Below are 19,758 nucleotides of genomic sequence, written 5' to 3' on the forward strand. Positions count from 1 at the left end.
TGCACAATACTCTTTGCTAGACTACAGGAAAGAAATTCGTATTTTATTCACAGTAACATCAATGATCACAAGTTCAATCTGTAAATGGGGAAAAAAGGTTAACATACAGACACAGACTAATTCCTGAAAATAAACAGTACATTTTTGGATTCTACATAAAGACAGAATTTTTCACCAGGACACACTGCAAGGTGATTACATCAGCCAGCAAGTTAAGTACTGTCAATTTGACAAAAAAATTAAATAATTTCAGACAACCACCATTTTAGTGAGGAAGAGATGTTCCTAATTGCAAAATGTTTGGAGATTAAAGGTTTTTCTTCCCTATGCAACTCCAATAAAGTATATCTCTCTCTCTGCAACCCAGTTTGCCAATAAATACAAGCAAGGACTACAATCTGCTTCTTGCTGTCCCCTCTCTGTCCTCCTGTCCTTAGATCTCTGTTACATGTAGAAGTTTCAACTGGAAATTGATATGGGAGTTTTCCCGTACATCTTCTCAACACTTTAATTACATTGCAAGAAAGATCTGGGACAGGGAAGCTTGTTAAACTTAGACCAAGAACTTCAACACTTTAATAATATACAGGACCGCTACACAGAAATGTTGTCAAAGTAATAAATCCAGTGGGTGCTAAACGTACTGATGGTTGCCTCCAAAATGCTGTATCTTATCTTTTATCTAAAACCACCACTTTTTAATTACCTCAGCAATGACTCAGAAATCAACCTAATTAATGAACTCTCGCTACATAAAACCTGCTTAGATTTATTAAGCTTCTAGCTGAGTCACATATTACTCAAATATTTATTACGTCCATATAGCTCAAGATGAAAATAGTTTATTTCAAATGAATTCAAATTAATTTTGTTGACTTCATAAGGCTTTGGCTGAGAGCCCAAGCAGTATAACAGTATTTGAATCCTGATAGAAGAAAAAAAAAATTGGAAATCAAACTAAACAAGTTGCAGCTCAGTCAGATTAGGGAGTCCAGCATGTTTGATTTTTGACTTGCTTTTTGCATATTAATCTAATGCATATTTCAATATGAATCCCAAAGGAGGAGGTCCTTTACGTATATATCAGAAGCCAGGTTTCTAGTGATAATACTGAATCTTTCGCATACAGGTGTCTGGTTGTTTTTAAATATATGGAACAAAAAAAACCCCCCACATGATCCAGCTGCAGGGTCTCTTTAAAAGCACTTGGAATTTGTCTGCTTCAAGAGCTGTAATAATATATGCAATTATGATTGTTCTTCTGTTCTTAACACTTTAGGGACCTTATTTTATACTGAATGCAATCAAATAATAAACCTAATGCTTTGATGAAAGCCACCTATATGTTGTGTCTCTGAAACAGTATTTCTTTGAATTTCTTCAACCACTATAACAATACTGTGTAACTAGGTGCAATTAATTTTGTCAGCTTAATGCCCACCCCTTGTCACTGCAGCAGTACTAGAAATTAAACAATGACAAATAAAAGCCTACTAACTTTCTTCACCTATGTTACTCAACTCCAATTAATTCAGTTGTCCCTGATCCAACAGAGTATCACTGCAGCACTGAAAACCTCAGTCTTGGGGAGCCCTTGGGAATGTGTCTGCTAGGCCCCTACTGACACAGAAGGAAGTGTCAATACCGAAACCTTTAACCTTTCTTTTTTTTTTATCCCTCTCTCTTCTCAGTGTTTTCTGCTAGAGGACTTCATTCCTCTTGTTTATCAAGCATGTTTGTAGGAGGTGTTTATAAGAGTGACAGTAAGCTTCCACATACCTTCTCATCCCAGCCTTGCCAAATCCCTTCATATTAATGCCATCTACCTCATCTTATTAGCAATTCCACTCTATCAGCAACAAAACCAGGGAACACTTGTATGGTTATTCTCCTTTTTACTCTGCTTTCATGTGTTTATGACTGACATACTGGATGGGAAACTTGTCTCACTTCACTAATACAGGAGGTACAGCTAGACAGTCAAAGGCTTCACACACCAGAGCCCAAATCCTGGTTACTGGACAACATGCTCAGTGAAACAAGTGTATTTTCCGCTATGGTCAAAACAGATGAAGTGTCATTACATCTTATTCCTTTTACAAATCCAAAGTAGTCTTACATGTAGTTTAACTGTCTTCATAGAGTTGCAATTGCTCTCTAATCAGTCCATTTTGTACTGCCTTTGTTCAGCTACTGAGGAACCCCTTTACTGGCCCTTTATTTCATGAGCTTTTCCAATGCAGCAGCTTTGGACAAGTGGTTAAATATTTCTCTTTTTACCACACAAAAACAAATATATTGCCTATTTGTCCTGCAAAGCCCCAAAATACTTCTCAAGCTGAGCCTTCAGTCCAGCAGTACTATAATTATGGTGGCAGCTAAATCCTCTTCCACTCTTTCCTTTGGTTTTGGTCTTCCCTTCTCTTTGGGACATCATAACCCTCTCCCTGCCCTCAAAAAGACAAAAGTTAAAAAATGAGGGGAAAAAGAAGGGAGAAAAAGAAATCCACTTTTCTTCTTTTCACTTTACTCTATATCCCTGCTCTATACTGTATGTTGTAAAAGTTCCCCACTTGAAGTTCCTATTCCTTTGTTTATTCTATGCATTCTCCATTTCCCAGTTCCTCCTTCCTTTCCTAGCACTGGACTCCTCAAAGGAACTCATTCCAGCCCTTTGAGAGGTCTAGGGTTTTTTTCCTCCTGGCAGAAGACAAAAAAGCCAGCTCTCCCTAGTATTTAATTTCTTTATCACTCATGAGCATGCAAGTTGCTTTTGGAGTTGATAATCTTCAGTGTCTTCTTGTGTAACGGCTGTCAAGTCAGTAATTTTAAATAATCCATTGAAAGTATAAATTATTGATCAAGCTATTGACATGATCACTGAACTTTACAAGACAGGATTACCTGCAAACAGGCTACATTCAGAGACTCAATTCTAATGGGGAAACAAGCTAACTTAAAAATTCATATAAACCCTAAAATATACAAAAAAATATATCTATAAAAAGGTTCTAGAAAACTCATTTTTATGTTATCACTAAGGGCAGTGTTGCCAAAAAGAAAAAATGCCAATTTCTTCTTGTTTCTGCACTGCAAAGTACTTCACTTCTACCTGTGATAAAGTTTACATTACAGTGTTACTTTCATTAGTTCCAGCACAATTAGTGAGCTAAAAATCATGTAAGGTTTTTTTTCTCATCCTCTACTTTCTGTGGAAGAAACACACCATTGCAGATTTCAAATGATATGTCACTGAGTCTAGATATCATGCATCTGTTCCAAATAAATGGTCTAATTATTATAGTAGTCTTGACAGCAAATATGTGATGCTCTTAAGTCAACTATGATTTTTAGGTTACAAGGGCAAAAATGAAAAGACAGACAAACAAACTGAGACTCCCACATACAGGCTGTGTAATCCACAGCTGACCCGCCATTTCTTTCATTACTTGTACACACAATTTAACACTTTAAGTACGGTTGTAATCATATAATGAGATTTGCTAAAGCCAGACTTTGTGTCAACTCGTCCAACAGTAGCATTTTGATGATCTACTTGCTGAACAGAGATTACTTTTCAAATGTTTTGAAACTAGCAGAAACAGTAGCATTAGTAATAATACATTTGAAATGTTCTAGTCATATTGTGAAAGCATATGAAATTCAAATAATTACCTAGATTAAATCCAATGTTCCATAAAACTCAATTTAAAATACAGAATTATTAATGTATAGTTACGTATGCAATTATATATTAATAGAGATTCCCTGTCATAAAAACAACAGAATTGTATAACATTTTATAGTAAACATTGCATGTACAACTGTGTGCTTATGAGTATACAATTGTTTCAGTAACAAAGTTATAATATTATGTAGCAATTCATTACCCAGTGAATTAGCACTGCGATCCATTATTTTCATTATGCCTTCAATAGGACTTTGCCCATTACACAGATAAAATTATAAAAAAGTATGTAGGAACAAACAAGAAAGGACAGATCGGAAATTATAGTTGCAAAACTAATCCTGTCCATGATCTGTGTGAGCAGAGATATCATAAAACAAAAAGGTTTATTAGGCTGCTACTTTATTCCACCACACAGCCTAAATAATGAAAGGACTACAATCTGAAATATGTATTTCCGCTCTTTCCTCCATTAAGAAACTAAAAAGGTATTGGTAAAAAATAAGTAAGGAATGTGTGCATGCATGTGTTAGATACAGCATTTGCTGGATAAACAAATTCTAGTTTATTGTAGAGACAATTTTAGTTTAAATTATGAAATCTTTAATGCTCACATACAGCCAGTGTCTGGCTCTCCATTCTTGATACATCAGCCTTACTGAAATTTGAAATTTCCAACAGCTACAACCGCTAAACTAACGAAACATGTACAGTAACAGTTAAGGTTAAAAAGGTACATACAAGGCCTTGCACCTGTCTGCATTTCCAGTACAGAACCACTCATCCATCCACACCTTCACAGAATACTGTCAACTTTTGTGACACTTCACAGTGAAAGAAGTGAGGACACTTATAACCTCAAGAATCACAAAATACTCTGAGTTGGAAGGGACCCACAAAGATCATCAAGTCCAGCTCTTAGGTGAATGGCCTACATGGGGATCTAACCACAACCCTGGTGTTATATTAACACCACGCTCTAACCAACTGAGCCAATTTCAGGGTTTCTTGTACCTTTTTACTTATCTGACATCTGCATTTTCTTCCCCTCATTCATAAAATATTTGGACTTTCTTACATTATTCTTGTATTCAGACTAAACATCAGTTCTCATCCAGTCTACTGCCAAGCAACCTGCCAATCTCTCTTTTCCTTCCAGACAAATATCAATACTTCTCATTCCTCACACTTCAAAAGAAATTCTCATCACAATACCACACTCTTGCCCACTAACAGAACTGAGTCTTTGCACAATCTGTTTTTCAGAAGCAATTTGTTTCTTCCACTAACAAATCAAAACTAATTTCCTCTTCAAAACCATTTCAGTCCAACTGAAAATCAATTTTCCAACCTCCCATATAATTTTAATATAGCTTAGCCCAGCCTGAAAATACATATAGTTTCTGATCTTAATATTTATGTAATGTGTTTTTGGTTATTTATTTTCTTTCCATTTTACCATCCAGAGGCACTCAAAACTTTGCTCAAGCAAATCTGAGAACAATGGATCCAGAAAGACAAAAGGGTGTTTCAGCAATGTAAAATGAAAGACACAATACTTGGCTGGATTTGGGCCCTGAAGTTTGGTTCCAAGTAGGTCAGACATTGACTACCATCAAGATCAGAAAGCAATCTTAAAACATACTTGACTCTGAGAACAGAACAACTAATGGCTCTTTTATTAACAGGAAAAAAGGAAGGAATGTAAGAAAGCAACAAAGCCATAACAGGAGAGATGTGGCTGAACATGACGGAAAAGTTCTGAAAAAGAAGAGTAAAGAGACAGTAAGAAAGTAATGAACAGAGAGGCATCTGCAGGGATGAAGCCACAAAGCCATTTACATTCTTGCTCTCTCCTCATTTTAAGCCATTTTATTTCCAGAATCCTATTGAGTTCCTGTAAACTCATCTCATGCTTCACTACTGCAAGAAAGGAAAGCAGCAGTATTTTTACTGTTGTGGTAAAAGAAGAAAATTCCTTTTCTTACAACACTGGACACGTAAACATTTAGAAACAGTAAGGACATAGTCTGCTCTCCCAAAAGTGTCTTTGTCTGAGACTGTCTTCTTTTTATTTGTAGGTTAAAAATAGTTACCTTGTGTGTGGTGCAATATTATTCATATTGGAAAGTCCATTTTTACAATTTAACTTTTTTTTCTACCACCTGCTGTGTAAGCTTACCAAATGTGGCTAGAAGACCATTTAACCCTGTTGCTGCATCTTGTATGTTTTTGCCAGGGAGGCCTTTATGTGTTTTTGGTTTTTTTTGTTCCCTTAGACTTTCTTTCTTCTTCTTTATGTGTCATTGGTGAGGATGATTTCCCACCTTATTTGCCTGATAGCAAGGGGATGTCCAGCAGTTTTGTTTCCTTAATTTCTTCTTCTAACAGCTCAGTGAGTAACTGGAAATTATGTCTAGATGAGAAAGGTACTGGACCAAAAAATAGATAAGTATTCTAGAATCACTGTAATGTATTATACCAAATTAACTATTAGATGACAAATTATATTTTGTTTTGAATCAGAAATAAGCAAAGATTGAACACAATAGCAGTAATTCATGTATGCTTACCACCTCCGAACAGATACTTCTCTCTAACAGGGGAAAGCAATTTTGCTTTTGCTTAAGAATCTGGGATTTCTTAAAATATCTTATTTCACCTTTTGAACTAATCAAGAATAATCAAGAATAATCAAGAAATCATAATAATTTAGGTCATCTTAATTTGAGAAAAGGCAGCAATATGAAATTTACAAAGCAATATAAACAAAAAAGAAGGGAAGTGTTCTAACATTACCTATATAAGTAGCTCCTCAAGCACAAGAGCAAATCTTAGTAAGAAATAGAAGAATTTTAGGCATAAATAATATCCCTAGTACAAGCTCTTACTAAACAAATTTGGCATACTGATTCATCACACATTTATGCTCCTCAAGGGAAGAAACTTATGTTCCACAATTAATTTTATTAGTAAGCAATGACGTTACAGAGCAACTATCAAGAAAGTCAAATATTAAAACTAACTCGACTTGTGAACTCGTACTCAAGAATCCAGTTTGATGAAAGAACCGAATAGCACAGTCATACCCTTGTAACTAGCTCTAGGAGACATTCATTCCAGCAAAACAGAATCCACTGGTCTCAAGTGGTTGAAGTTTAATGACTTGACAAAAACAAAAGGCCATAACACTCCAAAAGTTCCAATTGGTTTAACAGTCCATGAATCTCAGAGAAGTAAAGTGAATCAAAAAAAAGACAAAAAAACCCCACAACCCCCCAAATATAAATAAGTGTATTACATGCATGTAATATTATAATGTATAATTAAGTACTCAGCAATCTAATGGCGACAATTTGATTTATCCAAATTTATTTAAAATAGCTTCTTTAAGTTATGTTTGAAATTGAAGAGAACATTTAATATAAACCACTCGTGTTGCATGTTTACTTTTTAAACTGTTTCACATGTTTAATCACTGAAGCAGTCAAACAGTTCTTTGCACTTGTTTTTAATTAAATATGGCACATTATGATGCATTTTTATGTAAGAAGAGACGGAACTTAATGAGTTCCATCTAAACTTGGAGTTTTAATTCATTACATTACGCTAAAAAGTACATCAACTGTAGTTTTCAATATAGTAATTTTTAACTTTTTTCTAGCCTACTGGATTTCAAAATTTGAAATGTAACAACAACATAGAACTTACGAAAAAACTACAGTTGACATTATTAAATACAATACTTATAAAGAAATGCTACATGACCAACTAAATTTATTAAAACACATTTGTTTTTTCAAACTGCACAGTTAATTAGAGGGGAAGTACGGTCATTACATGAACTGAACAGCCTGTTTCTGGTCACAATGTCCTTCAAGGATTTAAACCAAGCACAGCTCATGATCTTATGGTTATTTTTACACATAAACTGGAAGAAGAAATTGTTCCCAGTTTTGTTGCTGAAAAGTCTCTCAGGACCACCTACTGTCCTGGCTTTTATTTAGAAGTCTGTCAATATTCAGATCTTACTTGAATTCCAAATTCTGTGTCCAGGCCCTATCTCATTGCCCCAGCACAGAAAAAACACTGACAAACAAGAACAAGTTCACAACAGAGGACACTAACATAGGTGGAGACTGTAGCACAGACCCTGTAAGTACAGAGAGGGGAACAGGGCCTATTCCACCTGGAGAAGACAGGGGGAACAGAACAGCAGCCCTGGCCACCAACAAGGAGGTTATTCAGAAGACAGAGCCAAGCTCTTCACAGGACAAGAGACAACTGGCACAAGTTGAAACACAAGATGTTCAGAGAGGATGTAAGGAGAAAGTCTGACATCTGGAGAAAGTCCAGCAGTCAATGTGTTGTCTCCATTCTTAAAGGGTTTTGTGACCTGACTGGATACAGCTTTTGTACCCATTATGATATCATTACTGACCCTGCTTTATGCAGAACTTTGGAGCAGAAACCAACTGAGGTCCCCTCTCATCAAATTATTCTGTGATTCTATAAGTACCATATCTCCAAAAGTTACATTGTTTGACTAAATCTAGGCTTTAGCAGAACTATAATAATAACCTCCAAATGGTTTTCTTTAAAACAAAGAATAATTTAAAGAAATCTTCTTCATCTCTATTACCTGTCTGTCCACTGAAGATCAAGAATGATATGCTCTAGTTTTCATTCAGTGTGTCCCCTTAGCATGAAAGGGGTAATCACTTTTCCTGGCTTCACACATATTTAACCTATTAACTGTTAAAAGAGCACTCCAGGTCACTTCCCCTTAGTTCTCAGTCAAAAACATTTCTGCTACATTGTGACAAGTCAAATTAATAGTTAGTTTCTTAGTCAAGACATACCACAGATGTGGAAGATGGAGAAAAGCAGTTTGACACATTACCACAAAGCACTAAGTGCCCTGCATGCTGTTTAAAAGCAAAGCTTTTCCATTATTTCCAGAAATGTTTTCAAGTAATCTAAATGTAAAGCTGTCCAAAGACCTTTCACACAGGTTGGTAGAAGAGTCCACAAGGCTACTGAAGGGATAAGAAACTAGACAGACAGTGCCTTCTAGCACATTATGGTATGTGGTTAACTTGCTGTAATATCAGGTAATGACAAACTTCAGATAACCTTCTAAAAAGCCTGACTGTAAGAAATACTATTTCATCACCTTACACAGTCATAACAACCACACAACCACAACACAACAACTTAAACTACAAAAAGAGATGTTATGTAGTAACAACTTACCCCAAAATTTTTACCTCAGGTTCCAGAGTTCAAAAAAGCTATGTATCAAAACTCACCAAACCATCATAAAATTGCCAAATCCTACAATCTTTTTAGAAAACGAAGTAAACATTTTAACATTCCAAAGTGAGTTTAAAACTCAGTTTTGTGAGTTCACAGGCAAAAATATTGATAACCTATCAGTCTGAGCAAGTGGCAGAGCTCTGAGAAAACAGACCTGGAAAAATACAAGCCCAAGAAACTTACGGCACAGCTTAAGCCTGCTGCAGTCTAAAGATATCCTTCTAAACACTGTTAATACACCTGAACCAGCCTGGGTAGCAATGGCAGTGTGAAACTTTCAGTATTCTGTGTATTTGCACTGCTCTGGTTTCCAGCTGCTGAAATATGACCTTGTTCAGGTACACCGATGTGTGTTAAGATCACACATGCAACTATATTGCAGACATAGCTTCAAATTTATTTGGTTCTGACAGATACTGGTGTAATCTCATTAACCTCAACCAAATAAACCTCCTGGTTTATTTATTCTCCACTTTGACCCAAGTCTATTTCATCACACTGCTTTTAGGTCTGCCAATGCAAAACAATGAAAAGTGAAGATTTCAGCTCATTTTTACATCTACCTAGCAAAGGTTCTGTACATTTTACTAACAGTTTTGCATTCTTATTGTCACAAACTTAAGTCTAATGTGCTCCTCTCTGGCTTCTGCAAGCATGCTTCTGAAATGCTCATTGGAATTCAGTGCTAGTATATCATCCTTTCAACACCCCAAACACCATTTTGGTGTGTTAAGCTTCAGTTTTAGGGACCAAAAGACACATTGGAATAGAATGTCCTCAAGTTAGCCAGCTAACTTGAAATCACCCCTAACCAAAGAAGCCAGGTTAAGAGAAAAACAACCAGAAGTACTTTTTCACAAGCCCCCAGATAGCATAGTTACAAAAGTTTATGAAGACCCAGGTATACAGCATTTAAAAGATAACCATGCACCTATTTACACAGTTGGTAGAGTAGTTCCAAAGTCTCAATCTTTTGGGAGCCAGCTGTTGGACTGACACATGCTTTACTGCCCACAGCCAAGGATCTAGGTCTTGTGCAATCCAATGCCCTCAGATTCCACTGGGAACCCAAAATTTCTTTTGTAGCTGAGTCCATCTTTGGGGTTATCCACGATGCAATTACACAATATTTTCTCTGACATTGTAAACCAGCTTAAAAAGTTTTCCTGTCCGTTCTCCTCCCCTCATGCCACTTGTTCCAAAAGAGAAAAAAAAGAAATTAATTTTAACTTAGGTCACTTGTGATACAGTTTACAGCACAGCTCTACAAAGAGCTGTTGTGTTTACACAACTGACAGAGCAGCATATTACAGTGTTTTTGAGAGGGTGAGAAAAGTTTTGAGAACTAAAGACAGTTTAAGAAACAGTTAATGCACATCATGAAACTACAACCTCTAACTTATTCTTACATCTCTGTGACTTCACGGTTTTCCATTTCTGACAAAAAGTCCAAAATTCTTTGTCTGCTTGGATTCCTACCCATTTTCCCCAGCATAAGGAATTCCACAGTCCTTTGGCCATCAATTGCTAAGTATGCTTTCAACTGCTCCAAAGAGCAAAACCTCAAGGTAACGAAATATGAAAAAAACCGAAAAGAATGTCACTGTTTTACTCATTGTAGAAATCTGAAAACTGTGCACACCAATCTGTCAAAATTATAAAAAACTCATTGCTTAAAAACTGCATATTAATACTGATCTTAATATGCTGAAGTGGGCATTCAAATTTCATACAACTAATCTTAAACTCTAAAGAGGATTTTACAAGACAAGAAAAATTGAAGACATTTCTATGTACATATTATTATAACACATCCCAGATTAAAATAAAACTCCCAGGGATTCAAAAAACTAATCGCAAGAGAGAATCTGCAGTGCCAGTGCTGCAAATTATGGCAAAATAGTGTGAGGAATAAGATTTGAAATGCCAGTTATAATTTCCAAAATTAATTTGTACAAGAAGCAGTTATCTCTATGAGGTACATTTCATAGTGAGGGGAAATGTCTTTAGTAGTTTGATGATGAAGTTGAAAACCATGCAAGCTTTCAAGTTCACCAATCCTCTTGGTACAACCTATAAAATGGGAATGGTTTGGCTTTGGGTCCAGTTTTGATTCCTTCAGCTATAAGGAAGTAGTTTTAAAGATTTCACTTACTTCGACTCCTTTTACTCCCTCCATTTTCTGAAGATTACACTTTGCCTTCTTTACCTTTGTAGACTGTATGATTGGAAAAAGAATGTTTTTGATTCTGCTTATCTCTAAGAGGATGCCTCCTCATATGAACAGTTGCTATTTGGCCCCAACTCCTGATTTCCAAGCCCACAGGAGTACTCCTTCATTTAGGTGGGATGCAGCAAACACATTAAGTGGCTTTATTTCCCCTCTGCATTGCTCCTTTGTTTCAGAAAGAAGTATAGAGCTAGCTGGGGATTGTTGTCCCTTGTAACTGTATTAAAGTTAACTTATGAACAAACAAAATACAGCATTGCTACATTTTGCAGAATCAGCAGAAAACATTAAAGAATGTCAGAATTCCCTGCAACTGGGAAATGCAGCAAAAGAGAGAATTTCTGCCAGCTTATAGTATGCAGTATACTAACTACATCACACATAACAGACTTGTTTTTTTCCTGAACATGATCCTCCAATGTGACTCTTCACTTGAAAGCTGTATTTTTAAGAGGCTTTTGTCTTTATAAACTCAGAGCCTCCTATACTACTTGACTATCTCAATAGGTTTCCAAAGTACCTTTTCAACTCACAAAAAAACCATCTTTTATTGGGAATTAATGTTTGTTTTCCAATAGTCTTTCTCCTCAAATGCCCTTGCATTAATCTCAGTCAATTTCTACCTAATACATTCAGTATAACTCAGACACCATCCATGGCCCTATCTCCATAACTGAATTCATGTAAGCAATCCCACCATTTTATGTTGGATTTAAAAGGGCTCCCAATCTAAATGCACTTGAATAACCGAGGCCTATAAATTTTTTTATAAATACAGGTACCAAATTAACTGTATATTTATGTATCAAGATTGGATATTTAGAAGGCAAAATTTTTCTTACTTTAAAAATATCTGACAGTACTAGAAGCTCAAGCTGTAGCCTGTCTTGTGACACACTGAAGACTGATAAACATTTTGGTCATAACTATGAAATCTTAGCAGTCAAGCAAGACTAATAGATAGCAAAGAGAGAAAATATTCATTTAAAGCACACTAGACATGTCCTTTAAGATCTGTTATTTATGCAAAGTGTCAATGTTAGACTAGGAAATGTTAACACTCTTCTAAACTATTAACGCTCTCCCTCCCAAAAACCTCCAAAAAGTCCTCATCCCCATACACTGTTTCTGGTAAACAGTATGACTTAGACTGTGCAAAAAAAAAATCTCACAAACCGATTTAAATTAATTTGATAGTTACTCTCATTAATTGCTACAAAAAAAGAAATCCTTGAGACCAATAAAGTCACATAAAGACGTATTTTTTGATTTTTAATTATACATGCAAATAACTTTAATCACAACACCCTGAACATGTATAATAAATTCATTTATTTAAAACACCTGTAAAAGATTTTCTTAAGGCCTGAAATCTACTGCAAGGGCTCAAGCACATAAGCAAAACAATAAAGGGAATACCAGTTAAGATCGCTCCACTGGACTGTCAATAAAAAACTTTAAGTCACGAACAACACATAGATCAAGAATAGGAGTAAATATCAGAAAAGGTCCTACATGGGAACACACACAGAGCAAGAAATACCACACCACATATATTTTTGCAAGCATATAAGCACTTTCAAAGTCCTAGCCTAGAAACAACTTTGGTGATAACTGGCTTACATGAGACTTGAGCAGGATCAAAACTGAGAGCTAGCCAAGCAAAAATCCCAAAAGACATTAGATGCCAACAAACACAAAATAACAAACTCCTGAAAGAATAACTTGCACTTATTCCCACATGGCATTGAATTTTGAGCCAAGTGTAAGCAGATAAACAAAACAATCATGCACAGGATGTGCAGCTCAACAGAATCTCTGCTTAACAGAGGTACACAAGACAAGAAACAAAGTGTTCCAATGAAAATAGGAAAGAGATTGAAAACATTCTCAATTCACCTGGAATACTGTTTTTTGTGACATCAGAAAAAACACAGAAAACTAGATTCACAGACTTACATGAGATATGAACAAATGCTAAAGATTCTAGGAAAAAAGAAAATACATACACACACACACATATACCCCCTCCTCCCTCTGCCGCAAAAAAATACCACACAAAACCAGAAGACAGCCGAAAAGACAGAAAATCAAAACACTTTGAGCTAATGCCTCTTTTCCTAATAAAAGGAAATGTGCAACCGTTATTAAAAAGCAATCTACTAACAACAATAGGAACTCTGTAATACTACTGTGGAAGTCATTGTCAAAGACAGATGCAGAGACAACTCACCTCATAAAAGGACAATGCTTCTATTGATTTTAAATCAATAGTCACCTGCATTAGATTGGACTTTTTTTCTACAAATCAAATTTAAAGATTCATGTTTGACTGTGTGATACGACTGCATAACCAAAATTAGATAGGCAACTGCCTTCCAGGCAACTCATTCTACATAACACATGGGGATTATCATTGCCCATGCAAACCAGAAGTCTCTGCAGTACTGCATAACTCACAGAGCTTAATATTTGAGTGAGGCATCACTCTTTTTCTTCCAGCATCTCACAGGCTGCAACTGACAGTGACAACATACCTTGTACCGGTACCTTGTAGCATTTCACTGTATTGGAGCATATAACCTACTTAAATGACAGATACAATGTACTTTCTAGATGAACACAGCATGCAGGACCTATTTGTACATGGCAAAGAAAACTGACTACAGTTCCTCCAACAGAACTACTATAAAGAAGCCTCATTGTATATACATATTTTTTTACTGTTTTAGAGGTCTCCATAAATACAGATCTACCTTATGCAATAATCTGCAAAGTCTCATATCCAGAAATTCCAGAAAGCTCCTCATTTACCTTCGGATAAAAAAATTGCATCTGAAACAAGTTAGAGAAATACAAACGTAAGCATGAGCTCAAATGTTGACTCAGATATTATTAGTATTACTCATATTAGTCATCTAACTGGGCTCATGCTGAGAACCCTGTGGGTGGACATATGAATACATAAGTAACCCACCAAAATCAGCGCACAGCTAGGGTCAGAGGTTTTGAAACAGCAGCTCTATTAAGTTAAATGAAAAAAATATAACTGTGTACTGCCTAATAAAAGTGATAATACTTGCAAGCAAGCTTAGGTAAAAAGTTGGTGGGCAGTGTTAGAACAAAAATGCTAACCTGTAATAGAACAAGAGCACTGGTATAGGATAATCTGGGTTCAAAGGTACCTCAGGGGGTCATCTAGTGCAACCTCCTCCTTTAAGCTCCAGTTATTTTTATTAAAAAAGACATAAGATTTTGGTTGCCGTCTTCCAAATCAGTTGGGTTTTTTTATAACACCATTAAAACAAGTATTTGTTTTATTATTGCATGGTCAACTACATCAATTGTTTTTTAATGAAAGTTTTGTAACATTTGATGGTAGTTCTCTTTTATTCATAACCAACACCATTTAATTAATGTCTCTGTTTAACATTACTACATTTCTGAATCTTATTTCCCTTTTAAAGTTCTTTCAGATGAGATGCTAGGTTGTTTCTTGTAACTGCTAACTTCGTCACTTAGCTTTTTGTTTACATAAGGTCATACGTAAAAATGCTCCAGAGCTGAGAAAAGAGACCAATGGCAAAGCAACAACCCTGTTCAGCAACTGCTTTACTTACAAACTGAGCAAGTTATGCCACTGCTAGTACAAGATGGTAGTGACATTCACTGTAGTAGTATTCTGTCATCATGCATAACATTACCTCCACATTAGAAATGGTTATTCCACAGAGATTTCAACCTTTTTATTAGCCGAATCATCACTCTGAACAGCTACAAGTGAAAAGCAGTAACAGCCTCCTTTCATTTTCCATTTCCATTTCCAGTTCCAGTCAGTCTGATTTGATCAATAAGGATGTTGAACCATTTTCTGCATTCTGTGAACTTCTTGTTCATCACAACTTCCCCTCTCAGCAGCAAATACTACTTCCTCATGTTGCTGTTGCTGGCATTTACAAAAATTAAAAACTCTGTAAAGAGCTCAAATTTAAGGCTCCTCTGGAAAGTGCACCACTACTTAAAATCTCTATCATTTCACACAACAATACTGTAGTTGTTTAATACAAAATTCTCTATTTACACCCCTGAAATCACTCGGGAGGTACTCTCATCAAGCAGAAGACAGTGATGGCTACTGTATTCCTACTGAATCCTCAAATTACTGCCACTGACCCCAAAAAGGGAAGATAAATGGGCAGGCCTAAGGAACATCACTACTATGTTACTCCCACATCACATACTAGGAAGACTGAGAAGCGGAGGAGGAAAAAAAAAGTTAATCAAACTGTTCCAAACTACCTTTACTTTAACTGTGCAGAGAATCTCTCTACCATCTCCTGTTAATTTTGATTTTCCTTAAAATACAAACTTAATAAATACTCCTCTCTCACCTAAACTACATATACATTAAATTTTATTAACAATAGAACAAATTAAGAAGTAGATAAATTGGAAGGCTTTACAGGGCTAAGATGTCAGAAACGTTCACCATTAAGCAACAAATCTCAAGCACAGAATCACATTTGAAAGTGTAAACAGCCATCACAATCTTCCCAACTATGTTTCCTTCTACCCAACAACCAAAAGGAACACAGTCGACGTCTCTGAGCACAAAACAATTTAGAAAGGTGTCATTTTCTCACCTGTCACTGACTGCAGAGGTGACAAGGCCACAATCAGGTTCTAATTAGACTTCAGTCGCAAAAAAAAAAAAATAAAAAAATATTCTGAAGACGTTTTATCTGCAATTCTTTTCTTAAAACACATAATCTTATGAAAACGAATTTAACTTGTAACCCACACCTATTGAAACATTTCCCCACGCAGAAGCAAATTCAATGGAGACATACAGAGAAAAACCACAGATGTGTTTCTGTGTCTGCTTGCCCTCCCCCTTGCAACGAGGTGGTTTGTTTCTTGGTTTTTGTTTGTTGTTTTTTTTTTTTTTTATGGCACAAGTAAGAATTCTCGAGGAAGTTCTCCCGCAACGCACAAACACGCACCACCTCCACCGACGAGGCGCGGCAGCCGGACTTCCAGCTGCTCCGCCTGCCCGGCCCGGAGCCCGGGAGTGCTGTTTACGGAGGGGGAGGGAGCAGCGGCGGTGCCCCGCACAGCCCTCCCGGCTGCAGAGCTGCCCGCGCCCCTCGAGTGCCCGCCCGCCGTGGGGGAGCCCCTGCCCGCGGGACAGGACATGGGACACGCCGGGTGCAGCCGCCACCCCCACCCGCCCCGGGCGGCGCCGGCCCCACTCACCCAGCGGCGCTGGCAGAGCAGCCCGGCGCGCAGGCAGCGTCCGCCCGCTCCCTCCCCATGCACGGCGGAGCCGGCGGGGGACGCGGCGGCAGCTCCGCGCCGACCCGCGCTCTGCCCGCAGCCTCCGCCCGCCCTCGGCTGGGCGGTGCTCCCGCGCTCGCGTCACCGCGCCGCGGCCGGCCGGGCCCTCAGCCCCGGGCGGGAGGCGGCGCCGCGCACAGCGGATGGCGCTCGGTGCAGGGACGCCGTGCCAGCGGCCAGAGGGCAGGCACAGCGCGGCACAGTCTCCCATGGGGCGGCAGCACCCTCGTCACGGAACCACAGAATACTCTGAGTTGGGAGGGACCCACAGGGATCATCGAGTCCAACTCCTGGCCCTGCACAGCATATCCCCAAGAATCACGCCATGTGCCGGACAGCGTTGTCCAAACGCATTTCGAACTCCGTCCGGCTCCGCCGGCACTAGAGAGGCGGAGGGCACCAGGGGGTTGACAAACCTCTTCCCAGTCGGGAAGCGGAACCGCTGCCGTGCGGGCGGATGCTGCTTCCTGCCTCCGCTCTCACCCGAAAGTTGGTGTGGGCGACAAGGGATTCTTGTGTCTGACAAGTCTCCGTCTGTAGGAGCTGCGGTGAGGTGAAAGCTGGATTAAAGTGAGGCAAAGGGCATCAGACCAGCGGTTCCACAGACCTAGCCTTGTCCGGCCGTGGTAAACAGAAGCAGTGCGGTCTGGCAGCACAGTAGTGCGTGTGTTAGTTGGGCCAAAGGAAAAATGCACGGGTGGTTCTTTAAGCAATGCGTGTGTGTGCTAATTCTGTCCCACCTGCCGGGATTTATTGCACAGTTCTGACTTTGGAAATGTATGCTTTTCTGTAACTTCTTGTGTGTTGTTTTCTTATTTTCTTGTCCATTCCAAGTAAACACACCTCACCTGAAAGCTCAGGAACCAGGTTGTCTGTTAAAAGAACACAAATTGGGACAGGCAAGAACTAAAAAGCCATGTAAAATTTCGGTAGATTGCGAGTCACAAACTACCAACAGGCTCGTGCTCATGACATGCAGTGATTTCAAAGCCAACTGTTACCTCTCAGCTAGCAATTTGGTACTGTTAAAATATAATTATTTAAGGACAATCTTGTCACTTTCATTTCTCTAATGTCATGTGTGGTTTTTTACTCTGTGCAGAAGAAAAGAGTATGCCCATGTCCTATAGCATTATCTCACAGGAAACAAAATATAGGCCATTTCAGAACTAGAAATTAGCTCAGTAGGTACATTGCTTTACATATTTGTTTTTCTTGAATATGGAGTTCAAAGGATACCTGATGATTTTGAAATAAAGTCAATTACAGCATGTTTTCTTCTGTAATATCTAGCCCTTCATCTCACAGAAAGTTTCTGTGGTATTACATCCTGGTATTACATCCTCTACTACTTTGCTTTTCATTTTTAATGTATCTTTCCAGGTTGCAATGTGGAAGACTCGCACAAACATGCTGCAGTGACCCTGACACCTCTTCCAAGCAGGGAAAGGAAACAAACTGCAAAATAAAAATACTCTCATGCCTCCCAAATAAAATTACCTAATATGCCACTGGTATCCAGACCAAAAAGACTAGGAGAGGAGTGTGCTACATTGGGTGTGCTCACTGCATATCTTAAGACTCTGCTCATCAAGATAGCTTTGGACAGAACCCTGTAAATGCAGAGAATTCTACTGAAATAGATGTTATATATTGTTAAGTTTCAGCAGTTTGTCAGGGTCAGGTGTAGTTGGATCTGTAAAACTTCCCAGCCTCTGGAGTGATAAAGCACGCCATCACTTGATGGGATTGTGGAAGTTCAATATGTGTTAGGACTCCAAACATTACAGATTATCTAATGATACCTGGTGTTTTTGCTTTTGTTAATCTTCTATTATAATTAAACATATTTCAGTATAGCATTGCAAGAAACACTATTGTCATATGAAATATCCTTTTTCCCTAGTCTGTTCAGGGTTGTTCATTACTTTCAACAGTGTTCCTTGCTGTTACGTTGATTTTTAACAAGTCCTTTAAAAGGTATCTGCACCCAAACTAAGCATCTCAGATTTGCATCTTACTACCATTTAAGCATCCCCCTTTCCTTTTAGTTTGCTAAATGATCATATATGGTGTCCATACATTTGCATGTTACTATGCTTGGGTAGAAGTGTCAGCCTGCAACAGGGGGTCAAAGCATCATTTATCTGCATACTGTTCACATATTTCATTTTGCATATTCACACACTGTGAATATACCCATGTGTAGGGTATAATAACACAGGCATAACTACAGAATCAAAAATTAAAGAATGTTACACACTAAACTTAGTAAACATATCCCCAAGTAACAGACAAAAATATTACCAATTATATACATGATTTCCACAGGTCTTGTAACAACTAAAGAAGATTTTGTTTGCTTTTCAAAGAAAGTTACAAAACTGGCCATCTGTGCAAAAGGCTTAGTTTTACTTTCTTGATTACTTCTGTGTTCCAAATTCTGAGATAAGCATGCATACCAGGAAATAGGTTTTGTTTCATTTTTGTATTCAAAAAGCTAAAAATTATAGAAATAGTTCTGTGGTAGCTCCTTCAAAAATTCTCATAGTTGGATTTAGATTTGTTATTTTCGGCTGAAACTAAAATCAAAGCCTATTCTCTGTTCAGGAGGGGGGATTATTTGCAAAGCCTTCATGAATTACAACACTAAGGAATTATTTATTTAAATCAGATCTATGACATCAGGCTGCATGTATTTCACTCTTCCTTCTACTTTTGGAGTAAGATGTAAAATTCTTATTGTTTAATGATAAGTACATATGTTGTAATGTTTTTTCTCCCTTTTTTTTGTATAGGCTTAGCCTTGGAGAAAAACATATTTTGCTTTAACAACCATGCTTCTCCTTTAAATATATGGCAGAAAGAACACTCCTGAAGGAAACTTTTTAATTTTTTACAGTCGTTCTCTGAAACCTATTTCCTGAAATCATGTGAGTGATTACCTCTTTCCTGGAGGAGAACAGAAGAACAAGCACCTGTAAATACAGGTTTGCACATGATTCATTTCCAGAAAGGACACACTTCTATTTCATCCACTTCAGGAAAACAAACTAGAAAAAAGTACCATCCCGTGGCTTTGAGGGCCCCAACAGTAAGCAAAAGTTTGTCCCCTTCTAGACACCCCCTTAATTACTGTTCCTTTGAGAGACAGTAGAAAGTACCTAAAAATACCTGCTGTAAT

At 37.8% G+C, this 19,758-nt stretch overlaps 1 protein-coding gene across 5 annotated transcripts in view; it reads right to left on the reverse strand.

The window, feature by feature from the left end:
- JAK2 (Janus kinase 2) overlaps positions 1–16,657 on the reverse strand; it is an 83,931-nt gene extending 67,274 nt beyond the window's left edge. The window contains exons 1-3 of one of the 5 annotated variants that reach the window (XM_051788233.1): positions 16,494–16,657; positions 15,881–15,929; positions 14,052–14,072 (exon numbers count right to left, since the gene is read on the reverse strand). The gene's annotated coding sequence lies outside the window, so the exon portion shown is untranslated. Of the gene's footprint in view, positions 1–8,944; positions 9,580–13,993; positions 14,073–15,880; positions 15,930–16,493 lie in introns of those variants that run through there. The other 4 variants (XM_051788234.1, XM_051788232.1, XM_051788235.1 and 1 more) reach the window with 4 other exon arrangements.
- Positions 16,658–19,758: the final 3,101 nt, after the last annotated feature.

Source organism: Manacus candei, unplaced genomic scaffold (genome assembly GCF_025592945.1).
Source record: "Manacus candei isolate 608988 ecotype Guabito, Panama unplaced genomic scaffold, ASM2559294v1 h1tg000024l, whole genome shotgun sequence".
Lineage (NCBI taxonomy): Eukaryota > Metazoa > Chordata > Aves > Passeriformes > Pipridae > Manacus > Manacus candei.